A 24840-nucleotide genomic window follows, 5' to 3' on the forward strand; every position below is an offset into this window, starting at 1 on the left:
CAAGGCATCAAGATGCCACAGGACATTATGGAGGGATGGACTGCAAGAAGCTAAGGCCAGAGTGAGTGGGAAGGGACTGTGAGGAACAGATATATAGTGGTGAGATAAGAAAGAGAAAATGAGTGCTAGTCTTGAGGGAAGAGCTGCATTAAGGAAAGGATTTTAGAAAAAGAAACACGAGTACACTTGAGGGAGAGAAGGAGCCAATAGAGGAGGAGGGAAATTATACCTTAGAGAGACAGATCAGGGACTTTTCTGACAATCCAGTGGCTAAGACTCTGCACTCCCAATGCAGTGGGCCGAGTTTTGATCCCTAGTTGGGGAACTAGATCCCTCTTGCCGCAACTGAGAATTTGAATGCCACAACTAAAGATCCCTCATGCTGCAACTGAGACCCAGCAGAGTCAAACAAATAAATAAATATTTTTTAAAAAGAAAGATAGAGCAAAGTCAGCGAGGTGAGAGAAGGCAGGTAATAGACGATAAGGTGCACCAGCAGGAACGACTTGAGTCTGTCGTCTTCAATGAAGTCATGAAAGAAAGACTGAAAGTTAGGATTTTGGAGTTTGACACTGACATGGAGAAAGCTTTTGCCTAGAGTCTCAGGTCAAAGTCACCTGCTGTATAAAGAGTATTAGGAAAGAGGCTAAAGGAAAGTAAGACGTTTCAAGGGGAAATTGCCATTTTAAAATAGCTTAAGTGTAAATCCAATGCTACTGATTTTCTCAGCTTACTGTGGAGCAGCCCTAGAGTGGAAAAGGATCAACGCATATAGCAATTAACAAGGTCGCTTTTGCATTTGTTTTGTAAGTTTATTCCAATAACCCCGTGACATAACTGGAGTGGATATTATTAACCCTGTTTTATCAACAAGGAAATCAAGGCTCAGAAGTTAAATCAAGATGATACACCAATCAAATCAAGATAAGAACTCACTTCTACTCACTTTGTTCACTCTAAGCGCTTTGGAAGAAATGGCTCTTTTATACAAATTATCTGCAGCCAAGCAATTTTTTAAAAAGCTCTTAAGAAAAGCTGCCAATGTGTGCACTGTCAACAGAAGCATGCCTAATAATCTTATTAGTGGAACAAGATTCTTCATTAAATTTGTTACACGGTTAGATGGGGGTTGGTAGCAGGTGGTAGATACTGAAAGGAGCTCCTGATAGCTAAAAGCTGTTGGCAAGAGCATTTAGAATATACAATGATGGATGACACAGTATTCAATTTAGGGAAGGTGGTTGAGTCTAATAGGGTGACCCAAGGGTCAACCTCAGGCTTAGTGCTATTTAACATCTCATAGGATTTTTGCAGCAGGCATAACAACATGCTAATAGAATCTGAAGATAATCATAACTGATGAGTGATGGTGATACTAACAAGGCAGGGGGAAGAAAATAAAACGGAACTTGGTACAATTTAAGATTTAAAGTGAAGAGAAGAGGGTATGAAATTATATAAGGTATAAAGTGAAGATATTTTTTACCATAAAAGAAATGCAAATATACTATAGTAGGGTTGAACCCCTACACCCCCAGAAGAAGATCAAAAAGAATGAAGGAGGAGATCAGAAGAGAGGTAACAAGTGATAATACAGACAGGATGATAGTGCAGCCAAAAGGTTCAGCTGAGTCTAGAGTTAAAACTGCAACTGACATGCTACCACTTGCTTAACAAAAAAAAGCGGGAAGGAATGGGTTCATGTGTCTGTGCACATATAAAATGCACACACACACACAGAGAATATCTCTGAAAGGATATAGAAGAAAACAATCATCTTGGTGACCTCTTGTGAAACAAACCAGTGCCCTACAAGCTAAACCCCACCTACAGATTGTTACATTTGGCAGCCTATTTTTACAACTTTGAGTACTTTTAGGCTAGGTGTAAATTCTCCAGTTTAGCATAATCCTCATCATTCTCTAAGTTTACACATTTATGTTATCTGCCTGGTCCTTAGAGGGAATTTAGTTGATATGGTCACACGTGGCCATACACAGAGACACAGTCACATATGTAAAGAGATAAACATAGAGAAGGGCCTATACAGATATATTTTAAAAGGTTAACAACAATGATTTCTGAGCAGTTAGATTATGGGTGACTTCCTTTATCAACACTTGTAAATGTTGTCCTACTAGGAACACATTTATAAGATAAATAATAAGTGGTGGTTGATCTTAAATTCACGTTTAAATTAACATCGGCATGCAGCCAAGTACAATCATAGATGTTCCGGGGAGATGTGCTGGGACAATCATTCTGATAGATTTTGCTTCTGTTACTCCTTTCATGCCTGAGCCTACATCTCTGTGCCTGTCTTCAAATCAAGCCAGAGGGACTGAATATATACAATGGGTCAACCACACATAGTCACAGCATGGTATCCACTTTTCAGTAAAGAAAAATATTTAAAAGAATTTTTAAGTTTTCATTTTAATAGGTAATATTCTAATGGCTAGTTTTAAAATGATTAAATAATAGCCCACCCTTCCAATCATCCAATTGTTCTTCACAGAGGGAGGCAAAGTTACCAGTTTCTACTATATTATTTCAGAGGTGGTCTATGCATACAATTAATTACAAATATATCATCTTTAGGAAAATTTTGTCCAGAGTAAGTCCATTGTCTTTATCTGGGCATTATGAAGATGACTTAGAAATGTATTTTGTATAATGATGTGAACAAAGGTCAATTTCCATAATTTGTAGAACATCATAGCGCTTGCTATGACAAGGAATAATTTCAGTTTCAACAGCAGTGGCCACAGAAACAGTTTCCTCACACTTCCTGCTATAGGGAAAGCAAGGAGAACAGCATCCTAACCAAATATTTCAACCCAGCAAATCAACTGTCTCAGTGCTTTTAATGGTATTTTTCTAATCTGATCATTATCGTCCCATTTCTTCCCTGTTGCTGACAAAAACCCTATAAAGAATAGCTAGTTTCAAAAGTGAAATGGGCTTGATTGTGAAAATATGCAAACTTATGATTTTAGTGACAATTTATCTTAGTCAAAGCTAAGCAAATTCAAATTCAACCCATCATAATTCTTCCTCCAAATCTCCTACACGATACTGAAAACACACAATTGTGTCTGCTTCTCCTTAAGTCATTTATCATTTTTAAAAGGAAGGAGAAGAGAAAGTGGTTTCCGGCATAATTAAAAATCAAGAGTTCCCCACTGTGAAGGCTGGATTCTCACTGAGGCGGGCATCTTAGCTGAGGGGCTTGTTAGGGGGGCTTGGGATGTGTGTGTGTGGACAATGGCCCAGGTGAGATAAACACCCCTTCTTTAATAACCCATGCAAACGCCACACTCGAGGGATTAGGGAGAGGCCTCCCCTTATCGTCAGGATGTTCGCACATGACAGGTGACCTCTGTGACCTGGTCCTGATGGAGAGAAGAGGGTGTTTAGGAAACATGACCAGCTCGCCTCTCTCTCCTGCCTCTTCCTGCCTGCAATCTAAGTGGTGTGATTGAGGCATGCTGAAAGGTGAGCCTGTCACACCAATCTCCTCCCCAGCAGCCTGCCACAATGCAGAGATGTGACAGGAAAGGTCATGACACCCAAACAGAAGGCTCCCTCGTGACTTTCAGCTGTCACTATGCTGGGGAGCAGGGCTGTCTTCTGCTTATTCCAGAACCTGGGGTAGAGACTTCCCCAGGATCTTCTTCCGGCAAACACCTTCTCGCCAGCTCCAAAACGGGAGCACATGCAGTCAGCTACTTAGAAGGAGAGACCACATGGCGCTAGGAATCAGTCAGGCAGCAGGGGTGAATCCTCACCCGCCTCGGTAATTGACTGTGCTTTGTCCTGGGCTGACTTACCCCTCACTCATCCACACATGGCTCCACGTCCACTGCTCCAAGTCCACATTTAGGAGCAAATCCTTAACTTTCTTGAAGCCATCTAATACCATCCCCCCAACACCTTTTAACAAGACTGCTGGGGCATTCCTAGTGTTCCAGTGGTTAAGGCTCTAAGCTCCTGACGCAGCAGGGACAGGTTCAATCCCTGCTCAGGGAACTAAGATCCTCCATGCCACGCACGGCAGCCAAAGTAATGAAAACAAACAAACAAACAACAGGAAAAGAAAAACTTAAGAATAAGACTGCTCTCTTTGCCATTGTCCTCGCTCTCAAAGCTCAGCCATCTATCTTCAGCCAATCTAAAAACAGACGTCAGGAAGAGATGAAAGTTAAGTATATGTACTTCAGAATTTTGTCAGTCATCTTATACTCACCCACCCTCATTCCCATCCCACTCTGTGCCTGGGGGTGCTCCAAGCCCCCAGAGCTGACAAGGGACAGGAATAGCCCAACACAGTACAGTAATAGGACTCGGACACTGCCTACTCTCAGTGGAAAGTGCTAGTTATTTCTATCTGTTGCAAAAATGTCTACAGAGTAGATCAATCATCTTAGGCAGTTCTCCTTTTAACCAGTTAGGGGAATAAATGCCATCCTCAGTGTAATGTGGTGAGCTTGCTGTGTCTAAGTGAACCTGTATGTGTTTCCCTCACTGAAGGTGCACTCAACCCAGTTGAGTTGCTTACTCTTAGATTTGGGATGCCCACCTAGCTGCAAGCAGAGCCTAAGCACCATTAGGGGAAGGAAGAATATCTAGGCTGGCCTTGCACCCAAGGGCTCCATGGCTGGATCAACACTGAAGGACAGGAGCTCAGTCTTTGCCTTGAGCTATTGTTGAAATAACATCTCATCTTTCAGAAACCTAATGGTTCCAAGACTAGTGCTTGGGGATATAATCTGAAATCAGGATGAAATGCCCTGCTTAATGAGAACAGCAACATTTATAAAGGACTTCAAGGAAACCTGGGGTGAAGGATTTGGGTGAACATTGCTCCTGCAACAGTTGGGGCCCCAACCCATATCAGTCCGTTTATCAAAAAGTGTCTGAATTCCACTCTGCTGGCCTCACTGTGCCCTTGGCTTTTCCTCTGACCTTCTACTGCCTGCCCCACTCAAAGAGAAGCCAGCTCTCCACACCCTGGATTCCCACTGCATCCACCACAAGCTGTTTACAGTAGCCTGGGTTGCCTGTAAGCCTCCCCAGCCCACTGTCATCTGACCTTGTTAGCAGCTGTGGCTCAGGCTGCGTTCTCGTCAAAGACACCCTGCACCTGAATGATGGGGGCTGGGGAAGGCTAGCAGACCCCTGAACCCAGTTCTTTGTACCCTGCACCTGAGTGACGGAGGCTGGGTAGCAGACCCCTGAGCCCAGTTCTTTGTAATTTCACCCAAACCTTACAGAGAAACAATGCAAAATTATTCCAAATATAACATTTGGGGCTGTAATAACTGGAGATCAATATGAAATTCCTATCATTAGGGACTATAATAGTGGTGAAGTTGGTAGTCTATGGGAGAAGGCATCATAGCATGACTGAAACTGACATCCATCTGGAAGCAAGACACTCAATTAGTGTCAGAATGCGTGGTGCATACAAATTCTGTGTGTAATTATCAGATGCAGACGTAGTTTATTGTTATTCCAAGGCCTTATTTTTTGTGACAGCTTCGTATTATTAGAAGAGTCCTGTTCAGCACTAAAACCACTTCCAGCTGGTCAAAGATACCACCAACCTAGAGAGGGACTTGCAATTGAGGGCTGAATGCACCAGGGAAAGGAATCAAAATAAGAGGGCGAGTTTTATTCCATTGATTTTCTAGCCATGAAACAACCCAAAACACTTCCCCGGTCCTTATAATTTTTCTGTGCATTTAGCTGGGAAATGTGCATTTTCCTGATAAAAACTAAATGAAAGTTTCAACTGACTTTTTGCTTCATCGGAAGATTTTCATTTAACATGTAAAACAGCCAACTCATAGAGTTGGTTTTAAGGACCTCATTACAAAATGTGACTCCCCGCCTCTGCTCTCACACTGTGAGCTGAGAAGCTTTCAATTACTTGAGTCACGTGTACCTGAATGAGGTAACGGTTGAGTTTAAAGCAGTTAAGTGGAAAAAATTGTAATTATTTTTCTTTTACAGTTGAAGGGCATATATTAATTATTTTTATTTGAAAAACCAAATCATGTGATTGAAAACTAAATAATCAGTTCAGACTCACATCTGTGAAATAGCCACTGGATGCTTCGAAGGCAAGAAGCAGCTTAGACATCATATTATTTAAATATTTTCTAAAAACAGCAATAAATATGTCCCCAAACTGCAAATCTAACATAAATGCACTGTGTCAGCTAGACAAAGCTGCAAACCTAACATAAATTCATTTTTCTAAATAACCAACAAAAAATATATCTCAAATTTGCAAATCTAATGTAAATACACTTTGTCAACTTGAGACTAATGAACACAGAAGACGATGTAATGGTACAGTTCAGTCGCTTAGTCATGTCCCACTCTTTGCAACCCCATGAACCGCAGCACACCAGGCCTCCCTGTCCATCACCAACTCCCGGAGTCCACCCAAACCCATGTCCATCGAGTTGATGATGCCATCCAACCATCTCATCCTCTGTCATCTCCTTCTCCTCCAGCCCTCAATCTTTCCCAGCATCAGGGTCTTTTCAAATGAGTCAGCTTTCTGTATCAGGTGGCCAAAGTATTGGAGTTTCAGCTTCAACATCAGTCCTTCCAATGAACACCCAGGACCAATCTCCTTTACAATGGACTGGTTGGATCTCCTTGCAGTCCAAGGGACTCTCAAGAGTCTTCTCCAACACCACAGTTCAAAAGCATCAATTCTTCAGCACTCAGCTTCCTTTATAGTCCAACTCTCACATCCATACATGACCACTGGAAAAACCATAGCCTTGACTAGACAGACCTTTGTTGGCAAAGTAATGTCTCTGCTTTTGAATATGCTGTCTAGGTTGGTCATAACTTCCCTTCCAAGGAGTAGGTGTCTTTTAATTTCATGGCTGCAATCACCATCTACAGTGATTTTGGAGCCCAGAAAAATAAAGTCAGCCACTATTTCCACTGTTTCCCCAACTATTTGCCATGAAGTGATGGGACCAGATGCCATGATCTTAGTTTTCTGAATGTGAGCTTTAAGCCAACTTTTTCACTCTCCTCTTTCACTTTCATCAAGAGGCTTTTTAGTTCCTCTTCACTTTCTGCCATAAGGGTCGTGTCTTCTGCATATCTGAGGTTATTGATATTTCTCTTGGCAATCTTGTTTCCAGCTTGTACTTCCTCCAGCCCAGCGTTTCTCATGATGTACTCTGCATATAAGTTAAATAAGCAGGGTGACAATATACAGCCTTGATGTACTCCTTTTCCTATTTGGAACCAGTTTGTTGTTCCGTGTCCAGTTTTAACTTGTAAGCCTGAGCCAATACCAATGTGCATAAGAAGTCCCTCAGACACTGATACGGCAGGAAAAAAAAAAAAAAAATCAGAACGTCTCTGACCCAACCAAATATCTGTCCCCGCAAATGAAGAAGGGCTGGAGGCCCTTCCAGGTCATCTCATTGCCTGAAGACAGAGCAAATATTCCACAGAGATAAGAATCACCTATTTGTCAGAACTGCTAGAGGTGAGGTCTCAGCCTTCCCTTGAAAGTCATCAAAATGCCTCTAGTCTCCATTGCTTTTACCCCCCCATTTTTCATCCAGCCTGAATCCCCTTTGTTGTGACTGGAGTCTATCCCCTCTTAGTTTATCCTTAGTAAAGGCAAATAATATCAGTCACAACCATCTTCCACTAATAATCCATCATATCCTTATAACTGCATTATGCCCAATAGCAGACTTTTTCTTGATGAATTATCCCTGGTTCTCTAGCATCTCCTCTCAGGGCTAAATTTTTTTTAGCTCTTTAATCATTCCTATTTGAACAGTCTTCATGTGCACCCTCGGGATGTAAAGTCCAGGACTGGACACCATATCCCAGCTATGCACTAACAGTGCTGATGAGAATGCGGTTATGCCTAACAGACCAAGCAGAGACACAAGAGGAACAAAGACCAGAGATGGAAAGTCCCAACAGCCTTCCAGTCTTTGAGTCTATTACCAAGGTGCCAAGCACCCCTGCTAATAATCACTTCTCTTTTATTGTTTAGGTTGGCTCCCTTATTTTCTGATACTTACAAACTTTTCTCACAAATACAGTATCTGGATTTAACAGCTGCTCCCATATATAGCTGCTTTAGGACTGACATGGCTCAGGTACAGAGCACAGCAAGAAAGAAGGTCTTAACAACAAAATGCCAAAGTTGGCCATTTGACCCTGTCTGGAGACTGTGTCCTAGAAACTCACTCTTCTATCTTTGACCCACCACCACTTAAGCCTCATGACTCCTATAGATTTGGTACTCCTAGTTAGCTTTGCCTAGAAGACTGATTCACTATTATCTTAGATAAAACACTCAACTTTCCCAACTGTGAAAGCCCTAGCCCTCTTTCCAGCCCTCACTAGGGCCACAATCATCTATTTCAATGCCATCATTTTACAGATGTGGAAACAGAGGCTGAGACAGACATAAAGTGACAACATCCAAATATATAGCGTTGGAACATCCTTTCAGTCAATTCCTGCCAGTCAGTCTATGACTTGTCCCTGAGTCACTGAACTCCTTCATAATGCTTAAATGATGAGAGAATTTGCTATGCCAACTTTCAGCAATATGATGTCCAGCAAAGTGCTTTATGGTTCTCTGGCTGTTTCCCCATCTGTTTCTCAAGGTATTTTGTTTCTCTGAATGCCAGCTCCCATGGACACGTAGCCCTATGCCAATGGCCTTGACTACCAAATCACAAGGTTCCTTTTGTCTTCGACTTCAGTTTCCCTAAAAACAAAACAAAACAAACAACAAAAAAAGCCTACTTATTTTAACTCTGTAACTACTAAGAGTAAGAGCAGCTTCCAGGCAAAAAGATTAGCCCCTAGCAATATGAAGCATCTTTCTCACTATCTTTCCATTTCTCCTATCAAAAAGAATAAAAATGATCCTTCTTAACATGCAGAATCCTATTTAATATGTGAATTCATTTCAAACCCCTGCTCTCCTAGATGAAAAACACTTTAGCATTATGAAATATTTATATTTCCACATAGAAATTATATTTGCAATTATTTCTCTTCCTTTCTTGCTTTTTTCTTTCCTTCCCTCCTGCATTTCTCTCCTCCTTTTTCTTCCTCAGGGTCACATCTCTGCATTCATCTCATCTGAATCTTCTGGTTTTATCTCAATCCACTTCCCCAGTTTCCTGTTTGATATCTAGCCTGAGTCTCTGCTATTCTGGCTACCTTTACCTTTTCCAAATTCCAGTTTTAGGGTCCTCTAAGAACTTAGTCAGGTTTTATTTTCACTTAATTTCCCATCAATCATTAACATTGTTCCTCAGCATTTACCTTGTATTTTGTATTTTAACAAGTGGTCATATCAGAGGAGAGCTAACCTGACTTTCTTAGGCGATTTTGTTGTGCATATTTTGTGTCCTATTCTATTTCTAGTCTCTCTGTAGTCTACTCACATTTGCTGGGCCATTATATCTAATCCATTATCCAGAAAATGGAAATATAATACTAAGTGGCTTACTATAGCCTCCATTCCTTTCATAATGTCATAAAAATTTATAACACTTAAAAGCCAACGATCCCCGAGGTCATTTATTCTCAAGAAAGAACAAATTTATTCTTGTGGAACAGAATCTATGTCAGATGTAGCTCTCATATTATAAGAAATATAACCTTAATGCACAACATCAGGGCAGCCTGCAAGCGCCCAGCATCCATTCAGTGTCCTGATGGTGCAAAGCCCATTACATGGAGGCAGGTGGGCTCTTACCATTCAGAGGTAAGGGCCTGTATTTCAGCAATTCACTTCAGCCTCCATATCAGATGTGGCTTCACAGAGAGATAATGACCCCCTTCAAACAATAGGAAATAACTGAGAAAAGTCATTATGTCACCATTAAAAAATGTACTCGATTATCCAGTCCTAGCAGTTAGCTAATCTGAGTTTTATTTCAAAAGGCTCCTGAGTGGGAAAGCTTAAGCGCCACACATACCTAGCTCATGAAGTCATTGCTCTCCGTGGCCATCAGATAGTGGTAGCGGAATGCAAGCAACTGTGGAATGAGGGGTGAGGTAACGGGAATGAGGTAGCAGCTAAAGAAGTTCTAAAACTACAGCAGTTACACAGAGCTCTTTTTCTCCAACACCAACTGGAGAAACGACAGGTCCTCATCCGGCAGATGAGGGTTTTCTGCAAACACCAGCTGGCTTGAGAGCCATCTGCCTTCAAAGAGGCTCTCACCTGGGCTCCAGGCCGCTTCCTGGGGGAGCCCCAGGCTCTGAGCGATACCAATCCCCACTGACAGCCACCTCTCCAGACAGCCTCCTCTGGGAGGCACCAGTTGTCCAGGTATCAGATTCAGTCTTTCAGCCTCGGGCAAGGGTATGACTAACCTTTGCTGATGACCTTCTTTCAAGCCTTCTGCTCCCACTCAGTTCTAACTTCCTGATGAAAAGCACAGCACACAGGCTTTTCGAATCACTGAAAATTGGTCCTTCCACAATTTCCCAATAAAATATTAGGCAGCTGTAAAATAATGATCAGTTATATCTTGACCAAAGTTCACACTAGATTATTAAATTGAAATGCAAATTATAAAACATTAATTTGCTAGTGTTTTTTAAAATAAATGGTTATGTAAATATATTTTTAAGGAGTTAAAATTTCTCTTAGGGCTTAATAACAAAATATGAACTATTCAAAGAAAGACAAATATTAAAAGATATCATTTATGGGATCTAAAACATAATTCAAATGAATTTATCTACAAAACATGATAGATCCACAGACAAAGGAAACAAACTTGACTACCAAAGGGAGAAGGGGTAGGGAGGGACAAATTAGGAATTTGGGATTAGCAGACACAAACTACTGTATATAAAATAGATAAACAACAAGCACCGACTGTATAGCCCAGAGAACTATATTCAATATCTTATAATAACCTATAATGGAAAAGAATCTGAATATATATATAACTGAATATATATGTGTATATATAACTGAATCACTTTGTTGTACACCAAAAACAAACAATATTGTAAATCAACTATATTTCAATTAAAAAAGAAGAAGAACTGTGGCGAACACTGGAGAGTGGAATTACAGATTACTTTTTTCTTTTTGCTCACCCCTGTTTTCTCATTGTTTGGTGAATGTGTATTATCTGTGTGCTTTTAAAAAATAATAATAAGAGAAAGAAACTCTCTGTAAATACGTGGAAGAGTTTTTCATTCCCCTTTTTTTGTACTGGAAACTTAGGAGACAACAGTTGTTGAACTGGTGTGGGAAGTGGGGCAGAGGAGGGAGGGGGGAGAACTATGGTGCCCTAACTCTGGAAGAAATTTCCATTGGCCACAAGGATTCCTTGAGTGCTCTGTGCCCCGTAAAAGAACAGAAGAGCCTTATAAAGAAAATTGAGGCCTTGGAGAACCACTGATTAAATACAGAAGAACCACAGGAGGCTTGAAGGGGGAAGTCCAAGTAACATGACTTTAAAGATTTGTTTCAAGGAAGTAAAAGTACCCGTTAAATAAAATATATTTATTTTGAAACTGTATTACTATGACCTTTTTTTCACAATCAAAAGTAGACAGATTTTATTCATCAGCAACATGATTTTATTTTTGTATTTTTACCACCTCTACCTAATATAAAACATCTGCTGCCCTTGGACTAGCTTCCAGTTCTGCCTACCACTCTCTGTGTACCCAGTCCCACCCCTCAGCTATGACGCCGTTCTCAACTATATCCTTTCAGTTGGTCTCCCTGTGCTTCATATCATCCATACAATTTGTTTGGTTTCAATAATATAAAAGCTTTATGTGATTATTTAAAATTTAATGTATGCATAGTTTCACCTCCTAAGATTTAAGTTCACTATGAGAGATCCTGCTAGTGGTCCCCCAAATATATTCTTTCCCTCTTCCAGAGTAACAGAGCTCCTGATTTTACCTAAGGCATATAGCCCCCAAAACAAAGCCCACATTTCGTCGCCTCCTCACCCTAGAATTGACAATGTGACTAAGTTCTGGCCAATATGACATAAGTAAAAGGGCTGTACGCAATTTAAAGAGAGGGAGCATGCTCTTCTTTTCTTTTTTCTTAGAAATGTTGATGCAATGGCCGGAGCTCAAACAGTGAGTTGGGACCCTAAAGTAAGTTAACATGCCAAGGAATACAAAGTTATAAGACACAAGTAACTGGGCCCTGATACTATGAACCTTCCTTAAACAGCCTGGACTGCTTTTCTCTAGATTTATTTTACGTAAGAAAGAAACTTTTCCAGTTTGCGTGCATGCTAAGTCACTTCAGTCATGTCCGACTCTGCAACCCTATGGACTATAGCCCACCAGGGTCTTCTGTCCATGGATTCCCCAGGCAAGAATACTGGAGCAGGTTGCCATGCCCTCCTCCAGGGGATCTTCCTGATCCAGGGATTGAACCCAAGTCTCTTATGTCTCCTGCATTTGCAGATGGGTTCTTTACCACTAGCTTCTCCTGGGAACCCCTTATTCAGTTTAAGCCACTATTATTTTGGGGTTTCTGTCACTCACTGATGACCCAAATTTGAACTGATAAAATTTTCATTCATTCTACAAACATTTTCTGAGCACCTACCAAGCGTCCAGCACTGAGCATCCTGGCTCTGGAAACACCAAAGCAGACAGGGTCCTTCTCTTGTCCTCCATTTGTGAAGCCTACATTACAGCTCAATATCTACACAGTTAGGCATCTACTAGGTGCTGAAATACCTGATCAACCAAGATCCCTCTCCTGCTTTTCTTGTGGTTTAAAACAGATTTTGTCTTCATGTCTGAGGATCTTTTGTACGAATAATGCTCAAAAAAAAACAAACAAACAAACCCAAAACACAGTTCTTTTTTAAAAGAAATAAAATTACTTGATGAACCTATTCTGCTACTATACCTACTCCCCACACCCTGAATTAAGCAAACACATTAACAAAGCCTATTGTTGCCTTTTAAATTAGAATAAGCAAAGATGATGCCACGATGACAGCCCAAAACAATGCACTGTAGTGTTACCCATACCATATATGTCTTCTCAATAGGGAGGTGCACAAAACTGGTATAAAAATTAGATGAGATATTGTCTCAGAAATGGTTATTAAATATTAGCTATAACAGCTGATAACAAATATTAGCAGCTTTAAAAACAGTCATAATTTTAAATTCAGTAATTCCATTTCTGGGATTCTATCCTAAGAAAATAATCCTAAGTATGAGGGGAAATTTTATGAAAAAATGTTCATCCCAGAGTCATTTATAATAGGCACAAACTAAAGATCCAGTGACCTTCCCCTGCCACCTTCATTCCCATCCAATGGTGAGCTGAGGCCGAGCACTCTGGCCCAGTCGAGAGTTATAAACCCGGGACTAGATGGGAAGATGCAGACGGATTTGGGAAGAGGCAGAGAAGAGCGCAGAACTTGAGTCCGACTTCCTGGCAAGGCAGACTGAACGAGAAAGAAGAGTTCAAAATGTCAAGTCCATCAGAGTAGAGCAGAGTGAAAGAGCGGAAATGAGGCTTGACCCGAGATCAGGCTCCTTGAGGGAACATTCTAGAATGTGGATATTGGAGCCATGCCCTGAGATCCGGAGGGAAAGGGGAGGAAGAACCCTCCACGGAGCATCTCGGGCACACTTGGTGGGTGGGCTAGGAGACACTGGGTTCTGAATAGGAACAAAATATATTTCCATCATGAGTGGAAGGGCTAAATAAATTATTGAACACTGGAAGAAGATACTATGTAACCGTTACCAAATGCTGATTAGAAAGGCTGTAGTAATCAGAGAAAAGTGCTCCACTATTGCTAAGTACATATGTTTATGTACTTAGTACATAAAATGTATTTGTTTTTGTTTAGTCACTAAGTCATGTCGGACTTTTGCCACCCCATAGACTGCATGCCCCTTCTGTCTGTCCATGGGATCTCCCAGATAAGAATACTAGACTGAGTTGCCATTTTCTTCTCCAGGAGATCTTCCCCACCCAGGGATTGAACCAGTGGCTTCTGCGTTGGCAGGTGGGTTCTTTACCACTGAGTCACCAGGGAAGCCCACATATAATGTATACTTATATATCTGCTGCTGCTCCTGCTGCTAAATCACTTCAGTCATGTCCGACTCTGTGTGACCCCACAGACGGCAGCCCACTAGGCTCCCCTGTCCCTGGGATTCTCCAGGCAAGAACACTGGAGTGGGTTGCCATTTCCTTCTCCAATGCATGAAAGTGAAAAGTGAAAGTGAAGTCACTCAGTCATGTCCGACTCTTAGCGACCCCATGGACTGCAGCCCACCAGGCTCCTCTGTCCATGGGGTTTTCCAGGCAAGAGTACTGGAGTGGGGTGCCATTGCCTTCTCCACTTATATATCTATTTGTATATAAAAATATAAGTACACACTATATGTATATAAAATGAACATGCAAGTACTTACATAAATACATGCATGGTATGCACTTTCATATAAATATGTGTATATGTATACATATGTATACATGTATATGGTAGTAGCTATGGTATATGCATAGGAAAAATATTTGGAGGAAACATCAAAACACTAATAATTGAGTAGGAAGATAAGGTAATGATAATTTTCCTTTTTTCTCTATTTTCTCAATTTCATTTAATTTGTAGATTTTCAACTTTTATATTTAAAAACTTGGATGTAAGGACAAAAAGAAAATTAGGCACATTTATCTAAATGTTACAGTGATACTCTTCCAGAAATTTGTTTCTGAAGAGTAAAATATGTGTATCTTAGGCAACAAGCCATATTTTCAGCCTCCTAAATCCTTTCCTCTAAATATCAACTGATGAGATTCCAGTGAAAGAATGTTCCTCCCTTGGACTACTTTTTGCTCTTTGGGAATAACTGTAACTCTTTCCTGACATGTGATATCATTTAGGGGACAAAACTCAAAAAAAAAAAAAAAAAAAACTTGTTTATGGGATACATTCTAATGGTCAGCAATTACCTGGGTCCTTTCCAAAGGTTCTAACTTGCTCCCATGGTAAACCCTAATCAGGCATCATATAAAGTAATACAAAAGAAAGTGAAATGCTACAAATATTAAGTACTATTATATTTTTCACATTGTATATTTTCTCAATTTTATTAAGAACTTCTTGACAGAATGGGAGTCATTTTAGTCCCTCAATTCACCAGAGCACAGGTTGATCTTTGGTTTTGGTAACTCTAGAGCTGTGAGCAGAATCAATTAATCTATAGCCAAATTGACCACATGATTATCAATGCCAACTATCAGGCCTGCCATAGACCTCCCATGAATCATCTGAATCCAACAAATTGAGGCAAATATTTAGAATAACACCCCTAGAAATAAAAGATTGATTTTTGAATTTTTAAAAATTTTTAAAGTTCCCTTAAACAATTGGGGAAATATGAATGTGAACTGGATATTAGACAAAATAAAAGTGCATTTATTGCACGTGGGAAGGTAAAGATCCTTGTCTTTAAAAATCAAGTGGCAAAACAGTATGAAAGGTATAATCTCATTCTGAAGAATCAGACACAACTTAGTAACTGAACAACAGAGGGACAAAAATACATAGAAGCGTAATTGGAAGGGGATTTGGACGGATATGCAATGAAGAGTTGGCAGGAATCATCTCTGGATAACAAAAATCATGTTTTTATAGCCTTATCTTTTTGCTTATTTGTATTTTTTAGACTTTCTATAATACACATACACTGTGTTTGTAATAATAAAAGAATATTTTCAATGGAAAAAAAAGCCCCCTTCAGTTTTAAAAATAGACCTCTGCATTATCCTGGTCCTGGCTACATACAATACTCAGAACTAAATGTCAGAACCTACAGAAAGCCAGAAATGTGGGAAGCATTCTTTTAAGTAAAGAACATACATTCAGAAAGAAAATCCCATGGGGAAAAGTTGCTTTTGCAAGATTCCCTGCCCAAGTTGCCAGTGTAAAGCCTTAACACATTTTGCATAGTTTTTTGATACATAAATAGATTTTAGGGTTGTTTACCAAAACCAAGTTCACACTCTGATCATTTTGATGTTGCTACTGCTGCTGCTAAGTCGCTTCAGTCGTGTCCAACTCTGTGCGACCCCATAGACGGCAGCCCACCAGGCTCCCCCGTCCCTGGGATTCTCCAGGCAAGAACACTGGAGTAGGTTGCCATGTCCTTCTCCAATGCATGAAAGTGAAAAGTGAAAGTGGAGTTGCTCAGTCATGTCTGACTCTTCGAGACCCCATGGATTGCAGCCCACCAGGCTCCTCCATCCATGGGATTTTCCAGGCAAGAGTACTGGAGTGGGGTGCCATCGCCTTCTCCGAGTATCTGTGCATAACATTCCCTTAAAATATAACAGCTAGATGAACTAGTGATATTTAAGACTTTTTTCATATTTTGGTAACCTTGAAATATTCATCTGTTATAGTTAAAAGGAAAGGTAAATTATTCATTGACCACTTGAGCAGTAATGATTCCAAAGCAGCTGTTATTTACCTGGGCAATGGTCCTCAACTTAAAATAATTATCTGAATCAGCTCTGGGCTTCATGCTGCTACTCCTTATGTTTAACAGATAGGTTGTAACAGCTCCAAAAAAACCACTGTGGGCCAACAAGTAAATAACCATTTTCAAAAATGTAATTATATACTATATTTATATTATAGTCAGAGATATGATGATCAGGTAAATAAATAAAAGTGACAGGTCTGAAACTAAACAAAATGACTCAAGGAAACAAAAGGCACTTTTATGCTACCTTTGAAGCAATATACACATGTGTAGAGAAAATTATTTTTCACTCAGCCCCAAAGGAAAGAATCAAAGAAATAAACAATTATATAGCTCCCTTCTATCCTACAAATTAAAGGTCTGCACCTAGAAAAAAGTAAAATAAAACTGACCATACCAATCCTAAATACACCTTCTTCCAGGTAAAGTATTTCCTTGCTTTTAATGACTTTTACTATGTCATGAGATTTAAAAACCAGAACACAGAAAGCCTTGTGTGTTTTTCAGAGTCGGGTGGGGAATTTGGGGGAAGCATATGATTGGCTTTCCTTCAGGATTCTGCTGCATCTTTGAAATCTATCCATATTAAAAATAAATAGGTCAGTGGATTCTGGTTCTACCATGGCAGCTAGTCCACCTACTGCTGCTGCTGCTGCTGCTGCTGCTGTCACTTCAGTCCGACTCTGTGCGACCCCATAGACGGCAGCCCACCAGGCTCCTCTGTCCCTGGGATTCTCCAGGCAAGAACACTGGAGTGGGTTGCCATTGCCTTCTCCGAGTCCACCTACTAATTACAACTAAAAACTCTGACAAAAATACGGGGAGAAAAAACTACCTGAGGACTGTGAAAGTAAACAAAAGCAGCTGGATGGAGGGATGGGTGTGCTTTCCATTTTTTCCTTTTCTCATGCAGCTTCATCCTAAGAATCGGTCCCAGTTTCAAAGCAATGTGTGGAATAGGCAGCTAAAATTCCAATAGAAAACGTCTTTCTAGCCAGAGAAACCAGGAAATGATCACCCTGTGTGTGAAGTGAGTAGGAGAAACCTCAGAGGAGAAAAAAGCTAGAGAAAGGGGGTCCCCCACTTCTGTGTATGAAACCCTTGGCTCAATCTAACATTTGAGTCAAGTATGCAAGGTACCGACTCAAACCAACATCAGCAAAGGCTCTGAGAATTTAAATGAGATAGGAACCACCAACCTAAGTGTCAGACTAACCCTTGAACTGTGCAGGTACCCAACAGACCCAAAGCACCACAGCAAAGGTTTATATAAATGAGTGAGAGTTAAACCACTGCCCACAAAGGTGAGAAGAACTTAGGGTCAGAGCCTAACAAGATTAACTGCCTGGTAAAGCAAAAACATCAACATTCCCCTGAGGATTATAAACAGACTCCGAACCTATGCAATATTACTCTGACAAGTTCAGGATACAATCTGAAATTACTTGACAACCAAAGAAACGGGAAAATATGACCGGATCTCAAGGGGAAAACAATCAACAGATGCCAACCTCAAGATCAGTTAAATGTTGAAACGATCAGAGACTTTCAAGTAACTACTGTAACTATGCTCCATGAGGAAAATACATTTGAAATGAATGGATAGAGATTCTCAGTAAAGAAACAGAAAGTACAAAAAAAAAAAAAAAAAAAAAAAAGCAAACAAACAAAAAATCCAACTGGAAACTTTAAAACTGAAAAATACAATATCCAATTTTTTTTAGAATTCACTAGATGGGCCAAATAGCAGAAAATAGATAGGTAACAAGGGAAAATGAAAATAGATCAATAGAAATCATCTAAACTGAAAAACAGAAAGTATTGGAAAAATGAACAAGGTTTCCAGATCTTTCAGTTCAGTGGCTCAGTCATGTCCGACTCTTTGCGACCCAATGAATTGCAGCACGCCAGGCCTTCCTGTCCATCACCAACTCCCGGAGGTCACTCAGACTCACATCCATCGAGTCGGTGATGCCATCCAGCCATCTCATCCTCTGTCGTCCCCTTCTCCTCCTGCCCCCAGTCCCTCCCAGCATCAGTCTTACCAATGAGTAACTCTTCGCATGAGGTGGCCAAAGTACTGGAGTTTCAGCTTTAGCATCATTCCTTCCAAAGAACACCCAGGACTGATCTCCTTTAGAATGGACTGGTTGGATCTCCTTGCAGTCCAAGGGACTCTCAAGAGTCTTCTCCAACACTCCAGATCTTTAGGACAATATCAAAAAGTCTAAGATTGGAATTCTACAAAGCAATTACTAAACCTAATAAATGAATTTAGCAGGGTTTAAGGTCAATAATGTTATTGTTGTGCTCAATCATTCTGACTCTTTGCAACCCCACGGACTGCAGCCTGCCAGGCTCCTCTGTCCATGGAATTTTCCAGGCAAGAATACTGAAGTGGGATGCCATTTCCTTCTCCAGGGGATCTTCCCGACCCAGGGATTGAACCAGCATCTCTTGCATCTCCTGCGTTGTTAGGCACTTTTTCCACTGTGCCAGCTGGGAAGCCCTTACAGTCAATATAGAATATCAATTGTATTCTTATATATATATATCACCAGCAGACAATTAGAAAATAAAATTTTCACACTTCTATTTACAGTATCACCAAAAATCATAGAATGCATAGAATTAATCTAACAACAGATGACTAAGACCTTTATACTAAAAACTATAAAACATTGCTTCAGAAAATTTAAAAGACCTAAATAAATGGATAAATACTGCAAATTTATGGATGGAAAGGCTATTTTTAAGATGGTAATACATCTATGGTGAACTACATTCCATGTGATACCAATAAAAATTTTGGCAGGGTTTTGTTGTTTGGTAGAAATTGATAAGCTGATTATAAAATTTAAATAATAATGAAAAGGATTAAGAATAATCAAAGGATTTTAAAAGAATGAAAATGACAAAGCAAAGTTGAGAGGACTTGCCCTACCTGATTTCAGCAATTACTGTAAAGCTACAAAAATTAAGGCAGTTGATACTGGTGAAAAAATAGGCATACAGATAAATGAACTAGAATAGAATCCAAACATATATATGTGTGTGTGTGTGTGTGTATATATATGTATATATATTTCAATTTTTTTACAAAGGTGCCAAGTCAGAAGTGAAAATCATTTCAATGAATAGTACTAGACTGAAAGTATGTGTTTGGAAAATTGAACATCTGTCCTTACCTCCCATTATATCCCAAAAATTAACTCAGAATATGTCATTTGATCTACATGGAAACCTAAAACCATAATATTTCTAGAAGAAAGCATAGGAGAAGATCTTCACAACCTTGGATTAGGAAAACATTTCTTAGATGGGATGCTAAAATCACAAACCATAAAAGAAAAAATAAAAAGCTGGACTTGATTAATATTACAGATGTCTGTTCCTCATAAGACACCATTAAAGTGAAAAGGCAAGCCATGGACTAGGAGAAAATACTCACAATACTCATCAGAGGACTTTTATATTAAATTTTTAAAAAAGAAAAACTCTCACAATGCATTATGAGAAGCCCAACAACCCATAGACAAACTATGTGAACAGACACTTTGTCAAAGAAGATAGGTAGATGGCCAATAAACACATTAAAAGGTGTTCAACATTCTTAGTCATCAAGGAAGTTCAAATTAAGACCACAATAGGATACCACTACACATCCATTAAATTGGCTAAAACTAAAAAGACGGAGCACACCAAATGATAGTAGGGATATGAAGCAACTGAAACTCTCATTATGTCACTTATAAGAATGTAAAATAGTACAACTCGTTTGGAATACATTTTTGCAATTTCTACAACATTCACCTACCATAAGACCAACACATTTCATTTACCCAAAGGAAACAAAGACATCTGTCCACACAAAGACCTGTACATGAACATTCTTCACAGATTTATTTATAATATCCCCAAACTGGAAATAACCCAAATGTCCACCAACAAGTAAACGGGATAAACAAATCATTATTTATCTGTATAGAAGAATACAACTCAGCAATAAAGCAGAAAAGAACTATTTAGACATGAAGCAATATACATAAACCTAAAAATCATTATGAAGAATGAAAAATTCAGGCAAAAGAGGGTACACACTGTTTAATTTCATTTATACAGAATGCTAGACAACACAAAGTATTCTATAGTGACAGAAAGCAGATCAGTGATTTTCTGGGGAAAGGGGTGGAGGGCAAGAGAGATAGACAGGACACAAAGATCTCAAGGAAACTTTTGAGAATGATGGAAGTTTCATTGTTTTGATTGTGATAATTACATAATTATATAAGTATGTCAAAACTGATCAAATTGTAAAGTTCAAGTATGTGCATTTTACCATACTTCAGTTGTACCTTGATAATACTGTACCAAAATGAGAGAAGGAAATGAGAATGCAACTTATTGGCAAAGGCAATGAATGGGTGCCTGTATGGATTTTATTTCCAGCCCTTTGATGGGCTAGATAACCTAATCATTTCACTGTAAAACACTTAGAAATGATGGGTAAACTATTAACAAACATCCTCATACGTGTGTATTGACTTCACTACAAATGCACCCAAGTTCGGTCTACCTTTGGAGAGTAGAGGGAGAAGTTTCTGGTCCCTGAAGCAAGGCACATGAGGACAAGGACTTGTAGCATTTGGGACTGAGACCTCTTCATATTTTCTACAGGCACAGAAGGGATACACCCTCAGCGAAGGGTTGGTCCAAGAAAAAAATTTCACTTCCTGGCCCAGGATGAAAATAAAGAAGCTCTTCTGCCGTGGGAAATGTCTCCTCTGAGAACATGTAACCAGCGTACTTCCATGTGGGTTTAGGATTTGCACTTGTACTACCTCTGTGGGCAGGTAACCCCAACACAGAGAAATGAACTTAAAAGTGGTCCAGCATGGATATGTCCCTAAGGCACCTAGGAGAAAAAAAGACAAAGCTCCTCGGTATGGCAAAATTCTTAATCAAGCCTCACAAGATTTCCCCCAATAATAGCCCACTGAAGTGACCTCACAGTAAAAAATAATAAAATACAGTGAACAAAATGCCAGGCTGGATGAAGCACAAGCTGGAATCAAGACTGCCAGGAGAAATATCGATAACCTCAGACATGCAGATGACACTACCCTTATGGCAGAAAGCAAAGAGGAACTAAAGAGCCTCTTGATGAAAGTGAAAGAGGAGAGTGAAAAGGCTGGCTTAAAACACAACGTTCAAAAAACGAAGAGCATGGCATCCAGTCCCTTCACTTCATGGCAAATAAATGGGGAAAACAATGGAAACAGTAACAGACTTTATTTTCTTGGGCTCCAGAATCACTGAGGAAGGTGACTGCAGCCATGAAATTAAAAGATGCTTGCTCCTTGGAAGAAAAGCTATGACAAACCTAGACAGCATATTAAAAAGCAGAGATATCACTTTGCCAACAAAGGTCCATATGGTCAAAGCCATGGTTCCTCTAATAGTCAGGTATGGATGTGAGAGTTGGACTGTAAAGAAGGCTGAATGACAAAGAATTCATGTTTTCAAACTGTGGTGCTGGAGAAGACTCCTGAGAGTCCCTTCGACAGCAAAGAGATCAAACCGGTCAATCCTAAAGGAAATCAACCCTGAATATTCATAGGAAGGACTGATGCTGAAGCTGAAGCTCCAATACTTTGGCCACCTTATGCGAAGAGCCGACTCATTGGAAAAGATCTTGATGATGGGAAAGATTGAGGACATGAGAAGGGGGTGACAGAGGATGAGATGGTTGGATGGCATCATGGACTCAACGGACAAGAATCTGAGCAAACTCTGAGAGATAGTGAAAGATGGGGAAGCCTGGCGTGCTGCAGTCCATGGGGCTGCAAAGAGTAGGACACTGAACAATAACACATGAGAAAACTAAAAAGGCAGTAGGTCTGCAAGTGTACAGCACTTGGGTAACACTTTTATTGCTAAATATTAGAATTTTTCTAAGTAGGGCAAATAAGTAGCCCCATAAAATCTGGTGCCTTTTTCTTCAGTGAGGAAGTACTTGGAACCCCATTAGAAGCAGAGAATTATATTCATGAAAGAATAAGTTACAGAATGATAAATATAGACCGGGACCTGGTTTTGAAGAAAAAATATAACGATAATATATTTGTTTGTACACATAACACAGTATGGAAATATACACACCAACATTATTAAAGGGTAGGATTTGAGGAAGATTAAGAGTGCAAACATATGTACATAAACTGACAGTTTTTCCTTCTGACAATGAGAATTTGTAATTTATTTAAATAAAGAAAAATATTTTAAAGAGTTCTTTTGTCTGAAATAACAAGTATAACAAGGTATACTTGTCATTGAAAATAATGGACAAAATCCAATTTTCTAAAATCCAATTTTCCAATTTTCTAGTACTACAACCGGGAGTTGGTGATGGACAAGGAGGCCTGGCGTGCTGTGATTCATGGGGTCGCAAAGAGTCGGACATGACTGAGCGACTGAACTGAACTGAACTGAGTAGTACAACTGTTAGCTACAGATAAGTCAAGCAACAGACAGAAGTGGACAAACTCAAGGTTCTTTGAAAATCCTGTTTTTCTCACTTCTCTTTCTTTGGTGTTCTGTCACCTAAAATTTAATGATTCAGAAGCTGGTTTTTAGAAAGAGTCCCCCTTCTGTGCTTATTGAGAACAACCTGGACATGATTCAAGAACTGACTGTAGGTCACAGCTGCGTTACACAATAAACTTTATAACTTGCCCCCAAAAAGATTGGATCACACATAGCATTAGAAAAGATGGTCAGATCATCTGCTTGTTTGTCCTTGGCTTAGATTTAATCAGGCAACCAAAGAAATTCTAGTCAAAGAAGAATGACTACATGTAAAAACATACAAATATGAAAAGACTAGCAACTCTACATTTTCAAAAATTGTCTGAGGTGTCTTGTTAAAAAAAGAACTCTTGTTGGGAAAAAAAAAAAAAGCCTTATCTTTTTAAGTCTCAGAGAAATAATTTGCTATAGTTTCAAAGTTAAAAGCCTTCTTAGAGATAAGAGAGAAATACAGAAAAAGAGACCATTTGCAAGACAGAATAAAAAATGGATAGTTATCAGATTTTTGTTACATTGAAATTTAGCATCTGAAAAATCATTTTAATAGAGTACAATTTCTCATATTTCAAATATATGAGACTGAGCTGACTCCACAGTCTTTTAATGAAATTTATCCTCTCACTGGTCAAATTTGGGACATGTTGAGCATCAAAAAGAACAATACACATAAGTGATTATAAAGTATTAAATGAGTAAAAATCCACGAATTCACCATGCTCGTTTAAAGAGAGATAGGGAAAAAAATAAGGAAAGTTCCTTTTTGTATCATGTCACCCAATAAAAGTAGAAGGAAGGATATTTACAAAACCACCATGTTGCATCCCCAAGGCAATAACTGATTCAGGCAAGTATCAGCAAAGTAAACTCAAGCCATTAAGTCAAAAGTTATGAAGAATAGGATATACATACACACTGTACCAAAGAATCACTCACAAATATTAACCATCTGCAAAGAGGAAAAACAAAACCTTTACAGTGGAGAAAGCTCTGCTCACTAACTTGACCAAGGGATCACTCTTAAATTCAGTAATAGTAGGTAACCTGATATTCTGTTTCTTGATGTGAAGCAATAAAAGCAGCAAGGTCATTAGTGAAATTTTCTTTCCAAGAATGTTTAACTTAAACCCAATCAAGCCCTCAAGTTTACAGGAAATAGAGGGACTAGAAGATGTTAAAAAAAAAAAAAAAAAAAAAAAACACACACACAAAGAAACAACCAAATCCAGAATGGGGCTCTTCTACAAGACAACCGTGCTGACTTTAACAACTAAATGTCATTGTAAAAAAATATGGAGAGGCTATTCTAAGATTAAGATCCTGACGCTGGGAAAGACTGAAGGCAGGAGAAGGGGCAACAGAGGACGAGATGGTTGGATGGCACCACCAACTCAATCGACGTGAGTTTGAGGAAACTCCAGGAGATGGTGAAGGACCAGGAAGCCTGGTGTTCTGCAGTCCGTGGAGCTGCAGAGTCGGACATGACTGAGCAACTGAACAACAACAAATTCTAAGACTAGGGATCTATAACCAAATGCAGAGCTCCTGGTTGGACGGAGAAGTGAAGCTGCTATTTAAAAATCCTGAAACAAATTGGAAACCTATTGAACAGAGATTAAACATTTGATATTAAGAATTATTGTCAATTTTCATTAGGTGTGATCATGGTGTTGTGGTTACATAGGAGAATCGCCTTGTTCTTAG

At 39.5% G+C, this 24840-nt stretch overlaps 1 long non-coding RNA gene across 1 annotated transcript; it reads right to left on the minus strand.

Annotated features, from left to right (window-relative positions):
* Nucleotides 1–5556: 5556 nt before the first annotated feature.
* On the minus strand, nucleotides 5557–18175 carry LOC138989392 (uncharacterized). The gene is made up of 3 exons (XR_011465632.1): nucleotides 12635–18175; nucleotides 10408–10540; nucleotides 5557–8782 (listed from the first exon to the last, which is right to left on the minus strand). It is a non-coding gene; the product is annotated as an uncharacterized lncRNA (long non-coding RNA).
* Between the last annotated feature and the right edge of the window lie 6665 nt (nucleotides 18176–24840).

Source organism: Bos mutus, chromosome 10 (genome assembly GCF_027580195.1).
Source record: "Bos mutus isolate GX-2022 chromosome 10, NWIPB_WYAK_1.1, whole genome shotgun sequence".
NCBI classification, from domain to species: domain Eukaryota; kingdom Metazoa; phylum Chordata; class Mammalia; order Artiodactyla; family Bovidae; genus Bos; species Bos mutus.